Source organism: Jaculus jaculus, chromosome 1 (genome assembly GCF_020740685.1).
Source record: "Jaculus jaculus isolate mJacJac1 chromosome 1, mJacJac1.mat.Y.cur, whole genome shotgun sequence".
Taxonomy (NCBI): domain Eukaryota; kingdom Metazoa; phylum Chordata; class Mammalia; order Rodentia; family Dipodidae; genus Jaculus; species Jaculus jaculus.
The window spans coordinates 159574504-159586546 of NC_059102.1; positions in this window are offsets into that span (position 1 = coordinate 159574504).

Genomic DNA, 12043 nt, shown 5'->3' on the forward strand with positions numbered 1-12043 from the left:
AGCAAGCACCATTAACTGCTGAGCAATCTCTTCAGTGCCTAGAGTTTTTTTTTTATATGAAGTCTTTAAAATATTTTGATTTGACTGGGCATGGTGGCACATGCCTTTAATCCCAGCACTTGGGAGGCAGAGGTAGGAGGTTTGCCATGAGTTCGAGGCCACCCTGAGACTGCATGTTCCACTTTGTGCATCTGGCTTTTTTATCATGGGCTCTGGGGAATACAGCTTGGGTCATTAGGTTTTGCAGGCAAGTACCTTAACTTCTGAGCCAACTCCCCAGCCCTATATAAAGGTTTTTTTAAAAAAAAAAAAAAAAAACAAAACTTGAACCAGGCTTGATGGTGCACACCTTTAATCTCAGCATTTGGGAGGCAGAGGTGGGAGGATCGCCATGAGTTCAAGGCTACCATGAGGCTACACAGTGCAGTCCAGGTCAGCCTGGGCTAGAGTGAGACCCTACCTTGAAAAACCACAAAAAAAAAAAGGGGGCTGGAGAGATGGCTTAGTGGTTAAGTGCTTGCCTGTGAAGCCTAAGGACCCTCGTTTGAGGCTCGATTCCCCAGGACGCATGTTAACCAGATGCACAAGGGGGCGCACGCGTCTGGAGTTCGTTTGCGGTGGCTGGAGGCCCTGGCGTGCCCGTTCTCTCTCTGCCTCTTTCTCTCTCTGTCTGTCGCTCTCAAATAAATAAAAATTTAAAAAACTTGAAAAAAAAAAAAGATAAGTTATTTTCCTGGGTGAGAAAATGAGATGTTACAAGGCTTTAAAGTTTCTCCCAAATCTTCATAGGTTTAATACATATTTTAGCCAAAACTCATTTAGAATTTGAGAAAAAAAAATTCTAGCATTCATCTATAACTCTAGTCAGAAGGGACAAAGAAACTATTGTGCCTTTCTTTGTTTCTCAGAATTTCTATAAAATGTGTATTACTTTTTTTAATTAATTAATTAATTAAATTTTTTTTTTGGTTTTCAAGTGATCCTCCTACCTCTGCCTCCCAAGTACTAGGATTAAAAGCATGCACCACTACGGCACAGCTCAATTTTTAAAAATATTTTATTTATTTATTTATTTGAGAGAGAGAGAGAGACATAGAGAGAGAACAGGCATGCCATGGCCTCCAGCCACTGTAAACAGACTCCAGGTTCATGCGCCACCGTGTGCATGAGTCTCTTATTTGCAAATTCACCTACTGGTTAAAATTTATCTGTGCTGGGTGTGGTGGTGTGGTGGCACATGCCTTTAATCCCAGCACTCGGGAGGCAGAGGTAGGAGGATCACTGTGAATTGAAGGCCAGCCTGAGACTACAGAGTGAATTCCAGGTCAGCCTGGGTTAGAGAGAAACCTTACCTCAAAAAAAAAGATCTGCACCCCCAAAATCAATATGTTAGGTACAGTGAGGTTACCAAGGCAGGCGCATGCACCCACAGAGAGTCAGGGAGGTAAGAGTCCCTGATGCGCCTGTGCTGGCCGAGGCCTGACAAGATGACCTTCTCTCTATCTCCTTGTCCTACTATTGATGGGTGTTTTCTTTCTAGTCTCCTTAGTGACTTAGCTTTGTATTTTTGTTCTTTTTGTTGGTGATTTCACCATTTAAATGCCCCCACATAGTGCTACACCACTGACTACCACAGCTGGGCATCTTGCAAAGGAAATTCAGGTGTCAGGTGAGCTTCGTTGAGATGTGAGATGCAGGGTCAGTATTAGTGAATCAGTTGCTTACATTACATAAGGTATCTTAAACAGAACTACCTCTCCCTGGCTCAGGCTGACCTGGAATTCACTGTGTAGTCTCAGGGTTGCCTCAAACTCTTGGCAATCCTCCTACCTCCGCCTCTGGAGTGCTGGGATTGAAGATGTGGTGTGCACAACCACGCCTGGCTTTTCTGTTGTAACTTTTAAGTATCAGGGATGTATTCTCTCCCATGGAACAGGCCTCCAGTCCAATTAGAGAGCAATTGGCTTCCCCCATAACAGACATGCCACTATTGCATCCATTGGTTCATTTGGCCTGGCTGGCCAAATTTAAGGCTTGCAGTTTTCACTATTGAGAATCTCCACTGGTGATTTCTCTCTTTCCCATTGAACTGCATGCAGAATGGCTTCTTCCAGCTTTCTGTCATCTGGTCTACATGGAGGAACTTTTCAGCTCAGCTCAGGTTTTCTTAGTGATGTTTAAGCCGAAGTATGTAGAGTTTTCAGCAATAGGGTCTTACCATCTATTCCTGGTGGGAAACCAAGGGACTCGGCAATGGCCTATAATGTTTTGGAGGCATCAGTGACCTCTCTGGCCAACAATTCACTGGAAGGTATGCCATCCCTGGCAGTGAAAATTTTCTAGTTACAATCTATGGCTTCTGGGTGTTCCATTGTCTAAAAAAGTAGGATTCCATAGGACTTATTTATATCATCTTAGATTTTGATTAGCCCTCTCTCCACCTTTCCTTTATTCAGTCTCTTCCCCTGACCTCACTTGGGCCTTTTCACCCCCATTAATCTGTTCTTCTGCTTACATATATACAATGCCATCCTATCAAGTCTTCCCTCCTTCCATTTCTATTCCCTTTATATCCCCATTCTAGCTTACTGGCCTCTGCTACTGAGTTTTATTCCTACTCACATAGAAGTTGAACCATTTGTAGCCAGGATTCAGATATAAGAGAGAACATGTGATGTTTGGCTTTCTGGGTCTGGGTTATAATCCTTTCCAGATCCATCCATTTTCCTGCAAATTTCATAATTTCGTTTTTCTTTACCACTGAGTAGAACTCCATTGTGTAAATGTGCCACATCTTCATTATCCACTCATCAGTTGAGGGACATCTGGGCTGGTTCTAGCTCCTAGCTCTTGACAATAGAGTGGCAGCCAGGCATGGTGGCACACGCCTTTAATCCCAGCACTCAGGAGGCAGAGGTAGGAGGATTGCCATGAGTTTGAGGCCACCCTGAGACTACATGGTGAATTCCAGGGCAGCCTGAGCTAGAGTGAGACCCTACCTCAATAAACCAAAAAAGAGAGAGAGAGAGAGAGAGAATAGAGTGGCAATAAACATTGTTGTGCAAGTATCTCTAAGGTAGTGAGATGAGTCCTTAGGATATATGCCGAGGAGTGGTATAGCTGGATCATATAGTAAATCTATTTTCAGATGTCTAAGAAACCTCCACAATGGCTGGTCCAGATTGTATTCCCACCAACAGTGTAGAAGGGTTCCTCTTTTTCCATAACCTTGCCAGCATTTATGGTCATTTGTTTTCATGATGGTAGCCAATCTAATAGGAGTGAGATGAAATCTCAATGTATTTTGAATCTGCATTTCCCTGATGACTAGGGATGTAGAACTTTTTAAAAATATTTTTATATGCCATCTGTATTTCTGTATTTTTTCTTTTGAGAACTCTCTATTTAGCACCATAGCCACCCCCCCCCCTTGTTTTTTTTCGAGGTAGGGTCTCACTGTAGCTCAGGCTGACCTGGAATTCACTATGTAGTCTCAAGGTGGCCTTGAATTCACAGTGATCCTCCTACCTCTGCCTCATGAGTGCTGAGATTAAAGGTGTGTGCCACCATGCACGGCTCCATAGCCCTTTTTTTTAAAAAAAAAATATAGTTTTTTATAATTAACAACTTCCATGATTGTAAACAATATCCCATGGCAATGCCCTCCCTCCCCCCACTTTCCTCTTTGAAACTGCACTCTCCATCATATTTCCTCCTCCTCTCAACCAGTCTCTCTTTTATTTTGATGTCATGATCTTTTCCTCCTCTTATGATGGTCTTGTGTGTAGTGTCAGGTACTGTGAGGTCATGGATATCCAGGCCATTTTGTGTCTAGAGGAGCAAGTTGTAAGGAGTCCTACCCTTCCTTTGGCTCTTACAACCTTTCCGCCACCTCTTCCACAATGGACCCTGAGCCTTGGAAGGTGTAATAGAGATATTGCAGTGCTGAGTACCACTTTGTCACTTCTTCTCAGCACTGTGATACCTTCTGAGTCATCCCAAGGTTACTGCCATCTGAAAAGAGAAAATTCTCTAATGAAAAAGTAAGAATAGCATTAATATATGGGTATGAACATTAAGAGAAGTGCTTACTGCATAGCCCATTTTTTTCATTTATTTTATTTTTTTCCAATTTTTATTAACATTTTCCATTATTATAAAAAATATCCCATGGTAATACCCTCCCTTCCCCCACTTTCCTCTTTGAAATTCCATTCTCCATCATATCCCCTCCCTATCTCAATCAGTCTCTCTTTTATTTTGATGTCATGATCTTTTCCTCCTATTATGGTGGTCTTGTGTAGGCAGTGTCAGGCGCTGTGAGGTCATGGATATCCAGGCCATTTTGTGTCTGGAGGGAACACATCGTAAGGAGTCCTACCCTTCCTTTTGCTCTCATATTCTTCCGCCACCTCTTCCGCATTAGACCCTGACCCTTGGAAGGTGTGATCGAGATGTTACTCAGTACTCTAGTCACTTCTTTTCAGCACTATGTTACCTTCTGAGTCGTCCCAAGGTCACTGCCATCTGAAAAGAGAAGATTCTCTACCCAAAGTGAGAGTAGTGTTAATATAAGGGAATAAATATTAAGAGAAGTGCTTACTGGGCAGTTTGATAAGCATAGTATATGCATTTATCCAGACATCAGCAGATGTTACATCCCTAGGGCTCATGACTACCCCTGTTTTAAGTTTTCAGTATTAAGGATGTATTCCCTCCCATGGAGCAGGCCTCCTGTCCAACTGGAGGGCAGTTGGTTTCCACCATGACAAACATGCCACTATTGCACCCCTTGGCTCATTTGGCCTGGCTGGCCAAATATAAGGTTTGCAGTGTTCACTGTTGAGTATCTTCACTGGTGGTATTTCTTTATCCCATTGAACTGCATGCAGCATGGCTTCTTCCAGCTTTCTGTCAGCTGGTCTACATGGAGGAGGTTATCAGCTCAGTTCCAGCAGGATTTCTCAGCGGCCTTGCAGCCCAAGTATGTGGAGTCTTTAGCAATAGGGTCTTACCATCTATTCCTGGTGGGAAACCAAGGGCCTCAGCAATGGCCTATAATGTTTTGGGGGCATCAGGGACCTCCCTGGCCAACAACTCACTGGAGCTATCCCATCCCTGGCACTGAAAATTTTCTAACAATGATCTATGGCTCCTGAGTGTTCCATTGTCCAAAACTGGAGGATTCCATATGATTTATTGTATCCTCTTAGATTTTGATTAGCCCTCCCTCCACCTTTGCTTTCTTCATTTAGTATGTTGGCTGTAGGTTTGTCATAAGTAGCCTTTACTATTGCAACACTTTCAAATGTGGCATTTAGCCAGGACCTACATTGAAAGGAGAGGACCAATGGCAGAGTTTACCTCTTTCTTCACAGAACACATTTGAAATAATGTGTGCCAAGACAAAACCTGGAAGGTCAAAGGGTCCCTTCTGTGTCATCCAGTGCTATGAGCATACCAGCTTTGTCACTGTCCACAGTCCTCCACAGAGGACAGCTGTGTGGTTCCCAGAGTGGTGCCCTCCATGGGCACCCAGCCCGCTGAAAGGGCTACAGAATGGCCCCAAAGAGAGCAGGCATCATCTCCCAAGCCTTACATTCTTCTGACAGAGGAAGTTTTTTTTTTTGATTTTTTATTTATTTATTTGAGAGCGATAGACACAGAGAGAAAGACAGAGAGAGGGAGAGAGAGAGAATGGGCGCGCCAGGGCTTCCAGCCACTGCAAACGAACTCCAGACGCGTGCGCCCCCTTGTGCATCTGGCTAACGTGGGACCTGGGGAACGGAGCCTCGAACCGGGGTCCTTAGGCTTCACAGGCAAGCGCTTAACCGCTAAGCCATCTCTCCAGCCCCTGACAGAGGAAGTTTGCCACAAAGACATCATGTTCAGAAAGGAATCCCAAGAAGGTAGCCTCTGGAACCCAGCAGTGTACTGCAAGCTTGGAGAAATGGGGGCGGGCCTGCACATTTCAACACCTACAAAATTTATGATCTCCTCTTTGCAGGTTGTGTCAGTTCCCAACAGATGAATTTACCTTAGTCTAGCTTATCTTCCCCAAAGAATACCCTCTTGGTCTTAAGTCTTTGTCCTGCCTTCAGTTTGGGGCACCACTTGCAATTGTGTATGTGTGTGTGTGTGTGTGTGTGTGTGTGTGTACCATAAGAACAAATTGTGGGGATTAACTAGGAAAATAAAATATGGAAACCGGGCATGGTGGCACACACCTTTAATCCCAGCACTCAGGAGGCAGAGGTAGGAGGATTGCTGTGAGTTCGAGGCCACCCTGAGACTAGATAGTGAATTCCAGGTCACCCTGAGCTAGAGTGAGACTCTCCTTTGAAAAACAACAACAACAACACACACATATGGGAAAGAACTGTGGGAATATTTCTTATGAATGTTTTCAACATTACAAATAACTTTTCTGAGATTATTTATTTTTTATTTATTTTATTTATTTGAGAGCAACAGAGAGAAAGAGGCAGAGACAGAGAGGGGGGGGGGGAGGAAGAGAACGGGCGTGACAGTGCCTCCAGCCACTGCAAAGGAACTCCAGACTTGCGCACCCTTGTGCATCTGGCTAACGTGCTTCCTGGGGAATCGAGCCTTGAACTGGGGTCCTTAGGCTTCAAAGGCAAGTGCTTAACCGCTAAGCCATCTCTTCCGTCCTATGATTATTATCTTTTTTTTGAGATAGGGTCTCACTCTAGCCCACGCCGACATGGAATTCACTATGTAGGCTGTCCTTGTACTACAGCAATCCTCCTACATTTTCTGAGATTATTGCTCTGAGATGTTAAATTCCTTACTTGTAACTTGCCGTAAAGTTAATCTGACAACTACGTAATCTACCTGCTTAAAGCAATGTGGCTAGGTTTCCTCAGCCTTGGTGTACCTTTGGCTCGAAAAGTACAGATGACCAATATTGACAAGCACTGTTCAGAGATACTGACTTATCTTAAGCTATGGTCTTTGCCCAATTCCTCAGGGACCTGGCTGGACTGTTGACTCAGAGCAAACAGACATATGTAAGAAGTGCTGACAAAGCCAGGTGTGGTTGTGCATGCCTTTAATTCCAGCACTTGGGAAGCAGAGATAGAAGGATTGCTATGAGTTTGAGGCCACGCTGAGACTACATGGTGAATTCCAGATCAGCCTGGGCTAAAGTGAGACTCTACCTCTAAACCGGCACCCCCTCAGAACAAAAGTGTTGATCATAGTGTGACAATGAGGTCAGTAACAATGGGCCCACAGATCTGTTGAAGACAACAGGCCCAGTGTGATTGTTCTTGTGATCCAAGTGTGGGTGTATTCTTGATCAGCAGAGTCCACCAGGTCAGACCTTATATCCCTCCCTTTAACAAATGTTTAAAGATGATGCGAAATCCCCTTACCCTTTGCACATATAATGTACTATTTGTTCACACTTTACTCGTTTTGGCTGTTCAATAAAAATGCCAATGAGTACCTGTAGGAAGAAGCCACAGCCGCAGTAACATCCGAGCAGCGGTGAGAGCAGAAGCAGTGGGTTTACTAATGGTGTAAACTTCTCTTCAGGTTCTTTCTTCCTCAGGCTGCTGCTAGATTCAGCTAGCCCACTCGTGAGCTGAGTATAGCAGGAGTTAGCACTCCCATTTCTCAGACTCTGTTCCTAAAAGCAGTTTGCCCACTTCTGGAAAGTTCCAGAGGTTAATCTTCTAAATCCAGGGCTGTGTTCTCCAAATATGGCCATTTTTTGCTTGTGTTTTATGTGTGTGTGGGGTGTGGCATATGCACACATACATACCCTTGTGATACCCTCATGCTTACCTGTGGTGGGAGAGCTCACCTGTGGTGGCTGGAGCAGAACATCAGCTGTCCTGCTCCGTTGCCCTTCTGCCCATTCTTATTTTGAACAGGAGTCTCTTACTAATACTGCAGTTTGCTGTTTCTCATGACCCTGAGCAATTCCCTGGTCTCTGCTCCCCTTTTCAGGACTGGGGTTATGGGTATATGTGGCCATGCCAAGCAGTTGACATGGGTTCTGGAGATTCAAACTCAAGTGGTTTCAGGTTCTCTCAGGCCCTTGTGCTTGTGCAGACAGTACACTTAGCTGCTGAGCCATCTCTCTAGCCCTTGCGTAGTTTTTAAAGAGCCCATGTTTCCTGATTTACAAACCTATTTTAAACCCTAGTAATTTTATTTGCTTCTTTTAAGCCTCATTTACTATCTCCTGGGTTGCAGGTGCTGAATTCCCACATGAGTTTCTGTATAGTGGGCCATGTTGATAGCTATTATCTGAAAGCCACATTCTAGTAACACTCTAGATTGGGTGGGTATCAGTGGCTATTTCCTTGAGTATCAGTGGGTATTTCCTTTGAAGAGCCAGGGAACAAATACTGTAGGCTTTGTGAGCCATACACTTTCTATGGTAACTACTTAACTCTGGCTTTTTATTGAAAAAGCAGCCACAGACCATACTTAATGAAGCAGCATGACTATGTTCCAATAAAATGTTATTTAGCTGGGCGTGGTGGCACACACCTTTAATCCCAGCACTCAGGAGGCAAATGTAGGATTGCCGTGAGTTTGAGGACACCTTGAGAATACAATTCCAGGTCAGCCTGTGAAGCCTATGCTAGAGGCTAGCGTGAGACCCTACCTTGAAATAAAAAACAAAAAAACAAAAAAAAAACCTGTTTAGCCAGGCGCACGAACATTTCAGGTGTATTTTCCCTGGAGAAGTAAGCATGAACAGTGAACTCATGGTGGGACTAAGCTACTTGGAGAATTATGATGGTTGGTGCTCGGGAGATGGCTCATTAGTTAAAGGCACTTGCTGGCCCTGGGTTCAATCCCCCAGCACTTCCATAATGACAGAGCCAGATACAAAAAGTGGCAGATATATCTAGCATTCACCTGCAATGATGAGAACCTGGCATGCTCACACCCATACAAACAAATAAATATTTTTTATATAAATTTTTATTAACATTTTCCATGATTACAAAATATATCCCATGGTAATTCCCTCCCTCCCCACCCCCACACTTTCCCATTTGAAATTCCATTCTCCATCATATTACCTCCCCATTACAATCATTGTAATTACATATATACAATATCAATCTATTAAGTATCCTCCTCCCTTCCTTTCTCTACCACAAATAAATATTTTTAATAGAAAAAAAAGCATAACTGAAAAAAAAGCTGAACATGGTGTCACAGGCCATTAATCCTAGCACTGGGGAGGCAGAGGTAGGAGGATCGCCATGAGTTCGAGGCCACTGTGAGACTATATAGTGAATTTCAGGTCAGCCTGGGTCAGAGTGAGATCCTACCTAAAAGAAAAAAAAAAAAAAAGGAAAAAGAAATTCTGCAAGATGTGGTGGCACATGCCTTTAATCCTGGCACTTGGGGGGCAGAGGCTAGCTAGCAGGATTGCTGTGATGTCAGGCTAGCCTGAGATTACATAGGCAAATTCCAGGTCAGAATGGGGTAGAGTGAGACCCTACCTCAATCCTTCCTCCAACAAAAGAAAGTGTGATAGTTTGAATGGATGTCCCCCAATAGACTCAAGAGTTTATTAAAGCTTGTAACTTATTAGAGTCCCACCTGCCTGGCTGGAGATAGTGTCACTGTGGGCTGCTGGTGGTATTTCTCTCATCATGGACCTAAAGGGAGCCAACTTCTTCTGCCATTATGGAACTTCCCCTGGATCTGTACACTTCAATAAATCCCCTTCCTTCCATAAACAGGGGCAGAAGTAGGAGGACTGCCATGAGTTCAGGGCCACCCTGAGACTACATAGTGAATTCCAAGTCAGCCTGGTCTAGAGTAAGACCCTACATTGAAAAAAAAAAGAAAAAAAGGAGTTGACAAAAATAAAGGAACCTACTTTCCAAGGTCACAGTTTTGTCCCTGAATCAAGAATATGGCTGTGAGCCAGGTGTAGTGGCGCACACCTTTAGTCCCAGCACGCGGGAGGCAGAGGTAGGAGGATCGCCGTGAGTTCAAGGCCACCCTCACACTCCATAGTGAATTCCAGGTCAGCTTGAGCTAGAGTGAGACCCTACCTCGAAAAACAAAACCAAAAATAAAACAAAAAGGATATTGCTGTGGCCTGGAGCCATGGCTTAGCAGTTAAGGCATTTGCCTGTGAATCCTAAGGACTTATGTCAACTCTCCAGGTCCCCCCGTCAGGCAGACACACAAAGTGACACAAGCACACAAGGTTGCACATGCGCACAAGGGGGCATACACATATGGAGTTTGATTGCAGTGGCTGGAGGCCCTGGCGTGCTAGTTCTCTCTCTCGTATTAAAATATATATATATATATATGGCTGTGTCCTGGTGTTGATTTCAGAAGCATGAAAACTGTGTGGAATGGGTCATGAAGTTCACATGGTTCCAGGAGGTGCTGCTGAGATGCGGCATATACACAGGGCATGGTAACTGATAGGCCAGTAGAACCACTGGCAGATGGACCATGGATGGTTTTCATGGAGACCCGAAGATAGCTTGGATATACCAGGACTCTGCCAGGGCTACCAGGGAGCACTGCTGGCTCAGGATGGAAGCTTTCCCTGTCTGCTAAGCCCCACTGCATGGGCAGAATTGAAAACTCTGGAGATGGTCAGTCGCTGGTTATATCAGACTTGAACTGCAGATATTTGATGTTTGCTTGATGGTTATTGAGTTTGCATTGGTCCAGTCTCTCCTTGTTATGCCTTGTAGCAGTTGGAAGTGTTTACTCTGCACCATTATATGTTGGAAGTATGTAACTTGTTTTGATTTTACAGGACTCACATTTAAGAGACATTCTTGAATCTCAGATGAGACTTGGGACTTTGGAACTATCTTAAGTTGGTAAAGACTTTGGGGACCTTTGAAGTTGCACTGAATACAATTTACAATATAAGATGGTTATGAATCTATTACGGGCAAGGGGTGAATGTGGTAGTTTGAATGGATGTTTCTTCAATAGATTCACAAGTTCATTAAAGCTTGTAACTTATTAGATTTCCAGCTGCTTGGCTGGAGGTGGAGTCACTGTGGTGGGTCCTAGGGTCCAACCCTAAGGTGTATTTGGGGGTGGATCTGAATCCCAGCCTAAGGTGTGCAGAACAGTCTGAGCTCTGCCTGGGGTTCCTGGGGTGTGCTTGTTGGTGGTGCTGGCAGTGGTATTTTTCTCTGTGTGGATCTAAGAAAGGGGGCCAGCTTCTTCTGCCATTATGGAACTTCCCCTGGATCTGTAAGCTTCAATAAATCCCTTCTTCCTATAAACTGTGTCTGGTCCGGAGGTTCACCCAGCCACATGAACTGACTATGATAGAAAAAAAAGAAATTGTGATGGTTAATCTCTGGTTGTTAATTGGGCAGGATTTAGAATAACCATAGAAACAAATCTCTTGGCATGTCTAAGGGATTTTTCCAGATTAGGTTAGTTGAGGTGGGAAGACCCACTTTAACAGTGCGCCTCAAATTTCCGAGGGTTAGGGATCCTGGAAAGCAAGGTGAACACCAGCACCCATCATTCACTACTTTCTGACTGCAGATCCAAAGTGACCAGCCACTTCCAGCTTCTCCAGTGCCATGACGCACTGTAAGGGCAAACTGTGAGCTTACTTAAGTTGGTTCAGGTCAGGTATTTTTCCCACAGCAATGAGAAAGTAACTGTCAGGTTAAGATGGACTTCCCAAAATGGAGTCACTAAAGACAGCAGGAAGGAGACAGACACCAGGAAGTGGGTCATCCACATTCTTCAAGGAACCATCCAGCCATTATCCCTTCCTTGCCTAATAATGGCCCCCAGGTCATGACTTCCTGCCCTCTTATCTTGTAAGTCACCTGGCTATGGTTATGGTGTCACAACCTGGCTATCTTAGATCTCCCCTAAAGAAACCTTTTTTTTCCTTCCCTCTTCCTCACCTTCCCCCAAATGAAGAGCTCTATATAGTAAGATTCCCGGGGGAGGGGGAATCTTCCGTGGTGGGAGACCCGCGCCCAAGAACCAAGACCGAGCCACTGGATGCAAAGGCAAGAGGCAGCTTTATTGT